Source organism: Gossypium raimondii, chromosome 7 (genome assembly GCF_025698545.1).
Source record: "Gossypium raimondii isolate GPD5lz chromosome 7, ASM2569854v1, whole genome shotgun sequence".
Lineage (NCBI taxonomy): Eukaryota > Viridiplantae > Streptophyta > Magnoliopsida > Malvales > Malvaceae > Gossypium > Gossypium raimondii.
The window spans coordinates 5,414,312-5,427,624 of record NC_068571.1 but is presented as its reverse complement, the minus strand read 5'-3'; positions in this window follow the sequence as shown (position 1 = coordinate 5,427,624).

Below are 13,313 nucleotides of genomic sequence, written 5' to 3'. Positions count from 1 at the left end.
GTTTGAAATTTTAAGAATCAAGATTAAATTTTAAAAATGTGTAAAGTTGAGGGTTAAATTTATTGGATGTTTTAGCATTAGGATCAAATTAATAGAATGTGTAAACATTTGAAGACTTTTTATTATGCCAATAAAAAAAGTCACGTCAACGTCCCGTTAGTGATTTAATAGAGGAGTAACTAAAATATTGAATTTCGATAGTATTAATGACTAAAATAAAAAACTTTTAATCCCGAGTAGCCATAACAAAACACACTAATAATTAAATGACTATTTATATAGTTTATCATTTTATTTTGTCTTACAAAACTTTTGTATCATAGGTTTAACCTATTTTATATGCTATATATATTTTTATTTTTCATTATAATTTAATTATTTTTTTCTTTCTATGTAATGACATCATATTTAAATTTAATATTCTCTTTATTTACCTTTTTCCTACTCCTATTTCACCCTTTAGAAACCTTTTGGGCACTAAAGTTATAGAATTTTAGTTTTAAAAGTTAAAAGAAATTAACTACACAAATATTTCACAAGTTAAGCCTTTGTGTTTTTATTTTTAGAAATTTAATTTTTTTATTTTTAGATTTTAAAATTTAAGTCAAATTATTAATTTTTTAATTTTTATGTAACATTTTGAAATAAAAAAACCCTATTTAGTGGATATGTAACTAAAAAATGATGTTATAATTAACTTGAATTTAACAAAATAATTTTAACAAGATTAATAGTTGGACTCGATTTTCAGAATCGAAAAATGAAGTACTATATTCCTAAAAATAAAAGTACAAGAACTAAATTCCAAATTTGTGATGAGTTCAAGGACTCGTTGCAGATTTTAATCTAATTTTTTCTTTTTAGATTCATGTCTATGTTTTCTTTATATATAAACTAGTTTCTTTCCTGTATGATTCACAAGTTGATTGGATGTATTAATTAAAATACAAATTATTTTTAATTTAATATTAAAATTTTAAAAGACTTGATGACACATAGAAAATATTGAAAGTAAAACATAGAAAAATATGTTAAAAATCAAGAAATTGAAATATCATTATTTAAAATAATTTTATACATTTACTTTATATATTAAAGAGATAGTTTTTTATATATTGTAAAAGAGATAATATATTAATTTTAATATATAAAAATTATCAAAATAATTTAAATTAATCAAGAGATAATATATAAACTTTATATATAAATATATTTTTTTAAAATTAAAAAAAATTACTAACCCACATGTAACACCCCTTACCCGTATTCGACACCGGAATAGGGTACGAGGCATTACCAGAACATATACACTTATAAACATGTTAAACCGAGTTATAAATTTTCATTCAAATTTGAACTCTTTAAATTTTTAACATGCTTTTATAAATCTTCACGTTATAACTTCAAAATACTATATTTGTAACAAATAGGGCTTCTGAGACCCAATACATACTCATGCAATTCAATACTTCATTTCCATTTCATTTAATTCATGATTCCCATGTTCACGATTCAACTCAATTTCTCAATTCAATATACATTTCAATACCACAATACTTCATTTAATTCAAATAAAATCATTTGCAATTTCCATTTAATTCACGTACAGTTCAATTTCATTAAGTTCAATACTATTACATATTTATCATTTAATTTAACGTCCCCTTTTTGCGTCATTTTACACTTCAAGCATGAACTTAGTATTTCATTTCCTTTCCACTCCCGTTTCCTATGCATATCACACAAGATATAAACATTACACTCAACCATAGTCGCAAGCTAGTGCATTTAATCCATATACCATTGATGGCCTTACTTCATACCAAATCATATACCAAATATACCATACATACATATTATGAAACTTTATTTTTCAATATGAGCTTAAACCATGATCAATAATATACAAATGTAAGCATTATTTCTATTTCCACGTTTATCGATTATAATCGATCATATAACCAATTATACATAAATCATTCATATATATATATATATATATTTAATTTTCCTCCTCCGCCTCTCCATTCCACATCCTTAGTGTACTTAACATTCTTAGAAATAGCATTTTCTATAGTTTCTTTATTCACCCTTATCTATATTCAAAGTTGACTATCCGAGTCAGTATCACTAAATTATTTTTATCTGGAGCTACAGAACTCCAAATTAAGAACCGTTAATTTTCCCTGAAACTAGACTCACATATCTTCTTACCATAAAATTTAAAAAATTTTTGGTTTAGCCAAATAGTACAGTTTATTCTTTAAAGTTTACCCTGTTATGCAGTCTGACAGTTCTGACCACTTTCACTAAAAATGAATTATCTCATTGTACATAATTCAAATGGTGTTCTCATTTGTTTCTCTTGAAAATATACTCATTAAGGATTCTAAGAATATAAATTATAACTCATAATTATTTTTATACAATTTTAATGATTTTCTAAAATCAGAATAGGGATTCTGAAATCAATCCGTCTCTGTCTCACTAAAATTCAAATATCTCAAAATATATAACTCTTTTGCTTGCTCTGCTTCTTTTATGTAAAAATAGACTCACTAAGCTTTCATTTCATATCTTATTCACTCTCTAATTATATTTCTACCATTTTTGGTGATTTTCAAAGTCACATGATTGTTGCTGTCTAAAACTGTTTTGTTGCTAATTCTACTTTTCATAATTTCACTTTTTCACTTTCAATCACTATTCAATTCAATATTCACTTTGCCATTTTCAAGTAAATATTCAATTCAATTCCACACATATATTCATTATTCAATTACACTTAATCGTTACATGATCTCATGTATTTTCACTTAGTCAATTTCCCGATGAACACTTCGGAATAATAACAGATACACGATGGATTCAACACACAGCAATCACCCTTAGTAATCAATGATATCCGGTGAGATCAAAACATAGCAACCACCTTATAATTAATGATACCGGTTCACATAATAGCCTACACATAGTACTACACATGTGATCATCACTATCCGATACATGTAGTAGCCTGCACATAGTACTACACACGTGATCGAAGCTATCCGGTACATATAGTAGCCTGCACATGGTACTACACATGCGACCTATCTTTCTGGTACACGTAGTAGCCTGCACATAGTACTACACACGTGACCATCACTTTCACTTTCACATAGTGGCATACACACAGTCTGTGCCACACATGTGATCATATCTGTCACTTCATTTGTATCCCTATTTATTCCGAAGGTTCAACTGGAATTTCATTTTTTCTCATTTTTTCTCTCTTTTCTTTTTCACTAATCAAAGTCAATTCTTTGTCTTTCTTGACTTATAATGGCACATTTAACTTATTTAACACTCACATTCATCAAAACAGTCCTTGACTCGAACTTTGGTAAAATTACGATTTTGCCCTTAAACTTTTGCATATTTACACTTTTGCCCCAAAGCTCGTAAATTAAATTTCATCTCTTATTCTTATGTTTTATGACATTCTGAACATTTTTTCCTTCTATGGAAACATCAAATTCCCACTCTAACACTTATGAACGTTAGGTATTTTTACCGATTATGTCATTTTACTCGTTTTACTTAAAATCGCTTAGTAAAAGTTGTTTAACATAATTTCTAGCTTCATATTCTACCATAAAAAATCAAAATAAACACATTTCACCTATGAGTATTTTTCCAAATATAAATCCTAGGTTAAATTATTGCTAGAATAAGCTAAATCAAGTTACCGAGACTCTAAAAACGTAAATAACATTAAAAACGGGGTTAGAAGGGCTTACAATCGAGATTGGAAGCTTGAAAACCCTAACCATGGCTTTCCCTTGCTAATTTCGGCCATGAGATTGAAGATGATGATTTTTGGGTACGGTAATTTGAGGGTGGGTTTAGATGGGTAATTGGGTACGGTACGTTTAACTTATTTTTTGTTTCATTCTACAACATCGCTATAGTATCTAATTTCACTACCACGCTGTTTTTATACTAATCGTAGGTAAACGCACTGCCCATTCAAACCCACCCTGAGTTTGTCTTTTTTTTGATAAAATCTTTTTATGAAATATAACATAAAATTAACAAAATAGTAGATAATATAATAAATAAATATTAATATAATAAATTAAAAAGGAAAAAAAAATATGATTTAAACATTTATCATATAAGTTTTATATATTTTTATAAAATTACTAAAAACTCTAAAAATGTTACAAAATTTTAAAAATAAAAAAATGGTCTTGATGCATGGTTTCCTATGCTTGTGGAAGCCAAAATTACGGGGACTTAGATATCCCACGCGACAGGTCAAATTTAACTTTTTAAGTAGCCTCATGGCTACATAGTAACGTGGGGAGGGAGGGCAGTATTTTAGAAAAAAAGAGAGCGGAAGCCGTTGGAAGGGGAAATGGTTCTCGAAGTTGGTTTTTAAATTTTGATTTTAAGTACGTAAAATTTTTATTTATTTGTGATATTTTTTATCTTGAATAATGATGTTTATGTTCTTAAATGTATTATTTATATTTACATTTTATTTATATTTGATTTAGGGAATAATTGGAAAAAAAAGTGAGTTTAAAGTTTATTTTTGGCAAGTTTTTATTTTTTGGACTTTCAGCACCGTGTAAATTCAATATTTTAGCAATAACTTAAGTTATAGACCTTCATTTTGGACTCATAATCCACCGATTCGAAGGGAATTAAAGAATTTAACCAAATTTATTTCACCGCTTGAGCCCAAAAAGTGTCAGGAAGACGTCCAAAAATGGCCTAGTTGTTTGACGCGAAAATTACCAAGAAATCTTGAAAATCTCTACTTTATGTAATTAAAGGCATTTTTGTATTTTCTCCATTGTATTATTTTTCCCCCTATAAATAGATATTATTAGGTTGAGATAAAGGAGATTGAGACATAATTGTTCTATGTTTTATTTTTTTTCTTTATTTTATGGGTTTTTAAGCCCGCTTTTCTAGTCAAAGGTTTTATAAAAGTTTAATTTAATAAATTCGTAAAACTTAATTTATGCTTTAATTATTCTTTGATCTTTATGCCTCTGTTGATTTAATTATAATTGTTCAAGTTTATTGAATAAATGATCAATATTCAATAGCTTAAAATGGTTGCTAAGTCAATTAGGATAATTAAATTTGTAATTGTTTAATTCATTCTAATACTAGTGACAAACTGAATAACCCGTTTATGTCGTAGTTTATGATTATGTGGTGTGGATGTGTGATCTAGTTTAAATGAACCTCGTTGAGGTGAGTTTGTTGGTTATAATTAGGTCTCTCTAGTTCTTAATGTTGCTGGTAAGTTAAATCTTGGGTGTTGAGTTTTGAGGTTGTTTATCGGTTAGAGAAGTAATTTCAAATGACTTGCCTCTAGGTTACCAAGAAAGTATGGATCGATTGGTTGCTCGAAGTTGAGTCAACAATTAGAACTAATTTATTAAAGGCATTGAAGTTATCTTTGTCTCGATGATCGAATATATGAATCAAACGGAGATTTCACCTTTGATTACAATTTTCCCCCATTGATTTATTTTATTTTACCATCTCTTTTTACTTAGTTTTTAGTTTTAAATTTTAAATCCCTTTTACTTAGTTTTTAGTTTTAAATTTTTACCATCCTGTGGATACAACCCTACTTGTTGTTATCTATTAACTTATATTTTCAAGTAGGTTTTTACTTTTGTAAGTCTCGAGAAATAATTACTTAAGAAAATTATTAACATTTAATTTTTCATAAGAAAAATAATGTGAAAGAATTAATTGGATTTCCTTGTTACATTGATAATGATTTTTTTAATTTTATAAATTGATTAAGAGATTATTACGTGTTCTATTTATTTTTAAGCATTTGTTTTAATTTTAAATCCACAATAAGTAAGGTGTATCACTAATAATCTGATTTAGTGTCCAATTATTTGCCAAATTAATTAAAAATTAAAATTATGCTAGTCGAGTAAATTTTTTTTACAAATGTTAAATTATTTATAAATTTATTATATATTATATTTTTAAAATTTGTATTTTTGTTTTTTTAATGGTGCGTAGTTAATTTTTAACACTAACTTCTTACAAATATAAATAAAAGGATTATATACCGAATTGGATAATTTCAACTATAAATAAAACAATTAATAGATGTGAAATGCCTCTGTTGTTAAAGTGAAAGCTTTGCTTAGAAAGTTTAAGGATCAAATTGATAGAATTTATAAATGTGAAGGGTTAAATTTATTAAATCATTTAGAATTAGGATAAAATTGATAGAATATCCAAGTATTGAGGACTAAATGTGTTATTGTACCAGTTAGAAAAAAATATTTTTATCATCAAATTAATTGTGAGTGACCAAAACATGAACGAATTCTAATGTCGTGCCTAAATTGAAAAATTTTAAAGTTGAGTGAACAAAAACACGAACATAGTTGGGAAACCATATAGTTTATATATATTTTTAATTTCAATTTAGTTGGATGAAAATTTAAAATTTATTAAACCGAGCCTTTCAAAACCTTGAATGCATAGATCTTAAAATTGAATGGTCAATCAAACTATGAAATTGATTTTAGAATTAATAATGTAGATTTATATGTATGTTTAGAATTCCAACTCTTAATTTTTATCCATGTTAATGAATATTTATTAGCAATTTTTAATTAAAATATTTTAGACCATTGGGTTGATCCTATAAATTCATGATAAATACGTAGCCTAAAACTTTTATGACCAACCAACCCTACCACATGGGACATCTAGGATGAGCAAAATTCAATTTAATTTAAAAAATTCGATAAAAATTTTAAATTTTGAATTAATTATGTAGAGGCCCAATTTAGCCCAGGCCCGAAACAAAACCAAAATAATAAAATGACCCACGTACAACAGGCCCAAAACGGCCCGGATTCTAAACGGCCCAAGGGGGCCCAAAGACTAGGCAAGCGCAGGGAACCCTAGGGTTCCCTCTCCTTTGCGTCGCTCCTCCTCGGGCGCAACGCCCACGCCTCGTCCCGAGGCCTGCCCAGCCTCCATTGACACCAAAATAGCAATCCTCTCCGTTGACCCCCGACACCTGCAAAAAAGACCAAAAGAAGCAGCACAGAAACGACAACGAGAAGACAGAAACAAAAGCAAAACATAGAAAAGAAAATAGCGAACAGTAACATGGACCAACAGTGTAATCGTGGCTATAAAAGCCACTAAAATAACCTTGTAAAAAAGGGGGGATCAATCGAATAGAAAAGGAGAGCAAAAGTCAATCAAAAAAAAGGTTGATAGTCTCTTTTATCTTCAAGTTTCTACTCCTGTTTTTTAATTTTTATTTTTTTTTCGAATATTATTATAAGTATAAAGAGGAAAAGGGGTTAAAACGTACTTGGGGGTTGGGTCATGCGCCGTCGACGGAGGTCCCCTCTGTTCGTCAAGGTCACGAAAGCCCTTCGAGGGTTCGTTCGTGTTGCAACCGGGGACAAAGGCCGAAAGGCCATTTCCTTTTCTTTTCCATTTCGTTTTTTAAGTACCTAAATTGGTTTTGTTACCTTTTTTTTTCCTTTTATAAAAAAAAAAGAAGGGGATAAAAGAAGCCTCACCAAGGCGTGCCGTTGGAACCTCTTCTGTCGGTCTTCGTCGGAGCCGAAGGGGAGCATCGAATGTGAGGCGGCTGAGGGTGAGGGGGATCTGTCTCTTTTAGGGATTAAAATGTTAGGTTTTAGTTTTTCTTTTCTTTTTTTGAAGTATTTAAAGGTGACTTTAAAACGGCGTCGTATGAGGCTTTTAACCCAGTGACCCGATCCAACCGCGGCTAGATCCGCGCGTTTTGACGTAGGGAGGGTTATTTGCGCGCCAGGTCCTCCACTTTTGTGCCTTGGTTTAATCTAGTTTCCGTTGTTTCTTTAAATTGGGCCACTTATTTTCCTACGGACTTCATCTTGGTCCCCATGCTACGCTGCGTTTAGAGAGAGTGGGAAATATTTCCGATTAACCCTCCACGTTGTTCGCGCATTGCACATGGGTCCTTGTTTGGTTTTATTTATGTTTGTTCCCTTGTAATTTGGTTTTAGCTTCGATTTAATCCCTTTCGTTTCTTTGGCTTACTATTAATTATTATTACTCTTATTATTATAGATTATTATATTTGTTCATATTTTCATTAATATTTTGATATTTAATTTCATTATGTATAACTTTATATGTTTTCTACGCTAATCTAGTATAATATATATATATATATATATATTCGTGTGCAATCTTATTTTATAATACCCTTTTAAAGCCCATTTATACACCTATGTATATATTCTACATATATATATACACATACTTTATATACTTTCTATAATTTTATACATATTTTAATGCATATACGTACGCTTACCTACATGTTTATATATATTTTCTACAATAATTTTGAAACATATACATATATATACGTTTTGCAAACTTCCATAATTTTACATATATATATATATATATATATCATTACATTTCTATAGTTCTATTCATTTTCTTTGTTCATTTCTTTATTTACATTTTCATTATTATTTTGAGAGAACGTTTTGATCTTATTTGCTTATATGTATTGCTATTTTACATGTCATTGATTTGCCCTTTTTTATCCAATTTCCTTTCATTGCTATTACTCGTATTATTTATGCTACGCCATTGTATTCATTAACATCTTATTACGCATACTAATACCCTTTTTAAAAAAAATAATAAAATTTTCAAAATAAGGCAATATTTTACGTTTGGAGAATCGAGGAAACGTGCCCTAACGTGTTGGGTGTCGATTACTCGTTTAACCAAATAGTCGAATATCCTTTCGAAGTTTTAAAATAAGGCAATGTTTTACGTTTGAAAAATCGAGGAAACGTGCCCTAACGTGTTGGGTGTCGATTACTCGTTTAACCAAATAGTCGAATATCCTTTCGAAATTTTAAAATAAGGCAATGTTTTGTATTTGGAAATTCGGAGAACGTATCCTAACGCTATTTGGATTTCGATTTCTCGTTCAGTCAAATAGCCAAATATCCTCTTAATTTTCAATCCGTCATTCGAGGTTTTTTTTAGGATCGTACCCTAAATCTCTTTAAAATTTTCAATCTTCGACATTAAGAAATTAATTAATCAACTTAGGTACCAATTTTGGGCGTTACGAGGGTGCTAACCCTTCCTCGTACGTAACCGACTCCCGAACCCATTTTTCTAAATTTCGTAGACCAAAATCGTTATTTTAATAAAATTAAATTGTTTATTAAAAACAACCCCTTTTACAAGGTGGTCTAATCACACCTCATTAAAAAAGATTGGTGGCGACTCCTGTTTCGTTTTTATTTTTTAAAAAACCCAAGTCGACCCCGTTTTTATCAAAAAATGGTGTCAACAGCTTGGCGACTCCACTGGGGAGAATAAAAAGAGAGTCAGGCCACGAGTTGATTACTTTTTGTCTTTTTGTCGAAAATCGAAAGCTTGGTTTAAATGTACGATCCTTTCATTGCATTTCATCGGCCTTTATTACATTTTCACGGTTTTGGTTTATAAAGCTGTGTTAGTTTAAGTTTCAGTATATTTCTGCATTACATTGCATGACCGTAGGTCACACCTTTCTAAGTGGGAGTAAGAAACTAGTCCTTCGTGAGGTTTTCACCTCCGTGTAGGATAGTGGATCACTTCCGGGATACATCCGTACTTATGTCTTCGTGAGATTTTCATCTCCGTGTAGTCATAAGGAAATGTGTTCCCCTGAACTGAACTCGGTCCGAATGAACCTATAATGGGTGAGGATCGAGGAATCTGCCGGTTCGGGTACCCTTACTTTAGAACCGAACCTCATATAACGAGCCTTGAGAGCTTCCCCTAGGTAGAACCGCACCAAACCTTAGTAGCCACCTGAATAGACTATTTATTCTTTTTCATGTTATGAAATTAGCTTGATATGCAATACTAACTTATTCTATTTTGGCTTTATCTTGGATTGCATGACATTTCATTTCTAAAGAGGTGTTGGTTGATATTCGAGATCTAAATAGAAGAGCTCAATATGGAAAGAGAGTTTCTTGGTAAAGTGGAAGACAATGCGGCAGTCCAAGTTTGGTCCGAAAAGGTTCAGCAAGAAAAGGGTGATAGCCTCGCAGAAGGATACACGTCTGAATTATGGGATTTCACTTGCATTAGTGTGACTCAAGATGGTGTGCAAGAGTTGAAGGAAATATGGAATCAGTGGGATAACAAAATTAAGCAACTCTTTTACAGTAACTATGGGGATTTGCCTTATTTACTTGATGTGAGAATAGACAAACGCTTATTTCGAGCCCTTGGGCAGTACAGGAATCCGGCCTATAGTTGTTTCACGTTGGGAAAAGTAGATTTGGTGCCTACGATAGAGGAGTATACGACCTTACTACGCTGTCCAAGGATCCAAGTTGACAAGGTCTATTCAAGATCAGCTAATGTCCCGACATTCTCGAAGAAATTAATGTGCATCACAGGAATGAGTGAGCAATGGGTCACCGCGCGGATTAAGCAAAAGGGGGACAGTAAATGCATACCTTGGAGGAACTTGCGAGATTTAATCTTGGCACATCCAGATGAAAAGAAAAGGGTTGATATTTTTGCATTGAGCGTTTATGGTTTGGTTGTCTTCCCAAAAGCATTAGGCCATGTGGACGAGGCAGTTTCAGATTTGTTTGATAGGCTTGAAGAGGGGTTACACCAGTCCCACAAGTTTTGGCCGAAACCTTCAGGTCCCTAAATGCATGTCGAAGAGCAGGAGAGGGAAGGTTCATTGGATGCGCGCAACTACTATTGGCGTGGTTCCATAGCCATTTTTGGAAGGTGGAAAAAGTCTCATATCGGGTCTTCTCAGAAAGCTACTCCCCACTAAAGGAACTAGTAGCTACACCAAGACGAGACGACATCACGGAGGAGAAATGGATGGCAATTCTCCAAAATCTTCAAGAGGATGATGTTGAATGGAAGGCCCCTTGGATGGTGCCCGATGAAATCTTATACCGATGTGGGGACTTTAACTGGGTCCCTTTGCTTGGGATTTGGGGAGTTGTCGGATATACCCCTTTGTTGGTATTAAGACAGTATAGATCGAGACAGTTCATACCGGTAACACATGGGTTGGCGCAATGTGAGTTTTCTTATAAGGATGACAACTATAAGAGAAAAATTCGAGAAGTATCTAACGCTTGGAAACAAGTTCACCGGACGAAAAGATTTACCGTAGGGGCAATGACAACTCCTGAATATTACAGATGGTGGAGTAAAAGGATCAATGACAACATCCCTAAGTTGAGAGAAGATTGCGTTCAGTCTCTAGAGGAGTATCTGCAGGTGGTTCCGTCAGAATTGGAGATCATCAAACAAGACTTTGAAAAAAGGAGTTCAGAATGGGGAAAGAAGATAGAACAGCTGGAAGAGGAGAATATGCGTTTGGGACTAGACGTCGATGTCCACAAGCTAGAAGCCGAGAAACTAAGGAAGGGAAAGAACAAGGCTGAGGAGGATTTTGACAGTCTAAAAACTGATTATAAGAAGTTGCGATTGTCGATGAGGACTGCCGGTTTAGGCAAAACATCAGAGCAGTGGCGACTGGAGATCAAGGAAGAAAGAACCAAGGCGGATAAATGGGAGAGGGAATTCCAAGATGTTCGAGCTCGAGAAAGCGTTTTGGAGAAAAGCTTATTAGAATGTCAAAATGAGAAAGCAGACTTAAAAGCTCGGGTGGCGGAGCTGGAAAAGTCACTTAACCTATACCGTGGTCGCAACTCCACAATCAAACTAAGAGCGAGCTTAAATAAGATCGAAGAACTAAAAGGAAAGATAGAAGAGCTTGAAGACGCATTGCACAATTCTGAACTGCGAGTGGAGCTTCTTGAAAGGCATAACGAACAGTACCAAGAGCAGTTCCATCATGCCCAAAATCAGATTAGAGATAGAGATTACATTATGGGACAAGCTGTTACTCAAGTACGAGAAGTAGCCGATCATCTGCAAACCTTAGCAGTTCAAGCTGATGTGCTAAGTTTAAGTTATGAATTAGAATCAAGCCGAGGTCGAGAGTTGGCTCAGCTCCTTAGGAGTGTTAAAACTTTGAGTATAAGGGCAAAGCCGTATATGTAGTCCATTTTATGTAAAGAAATTTGTTTTCTAAATCAAGTTCTTCTAATGAAATTGAATTAGAACCAATGCCTCCCTTTGCATTCATGCATTTATATTACATTTCATTACATGCATTAAGTTTCATTAAGAATGTAACAGCCCGATTCTGGGCCTAGTCGGAATAGTGGTTTCGGGACCACAAATCCGACGAGGGAAAATATGGTTATTATTATATTTTTATGGTCTACAATTTCACGGAAAATTTTCGTAAAAATTTCGTTCGAAAATTTCGACGTTTGGGCACTCAATTTAGTCAAAAGGACTAAATTGTAAATAGTGCAAAAGTTGAGTTCTACATCTTAGAGGTGTCTAATTGTTATGAAATTTTAAATTGGAGGTCTTTATGTGGTAATTAGACCATTAGTTAGTTGATGGACAAAAATAGACATAAGAAATGGGTGAAATAGATTTTTTTAAATGGGGGCATTTTAGTCATTTGGTTATTAAATAGAATTAAATGGGAAAAAGATGGCAAAATATGCTCATCTTCTTCATGGTGAACGAAATCAGCAAGGGGGAAGCCATATTTAGGGTTTTAAGCTTTCAAGCTCCATAGTAAGTGATTCTAAGCCCGCTTTTAATGTTCTTCGATTTTGGAGTCCCGGTAACTTGGTTTAGCTTATTCTACCATTAATTCGTGTTAGGGTTCATATTTGGAAAAATATCCATAGGTGAAATGTGTTTATTTTGCTGTTTTATGGTGGAATATGAAGCTAGAGATTATGTTAAACAACTTTTGCTAAGCAATTTTAAGCTTAAAAGGTAAATAGACATAATCCAAAAATAATTAATATTCAAAAGTATGTGTTGGAGTGGGAATTTGATGTTGCCATAGAAGGGAAAAATGTTCAGCATGTTATAAAACTTAAGAATAAGTGATGAAGTTTAATTTCCGAGCTTGGGGACAAAAGTGTAATTATGCAAAAGTTTGGGGCAAAATTGTAATTTTCAAAAAGTTGGGTGGTGGATTATTTTAATAAATTTGAATATTAAACGAGTTAAATTTGCTATTATAGATCAAGAAAGACGTGAAGAGTATATCAAACGGGGAAAAGAAAAGATAGTGGAGTAAAGTGCAAAATTACGATATTTTGCACCGAGGTAAGTAAACACGTGACTTAATGTATTATTTTGATATTATTTGATAT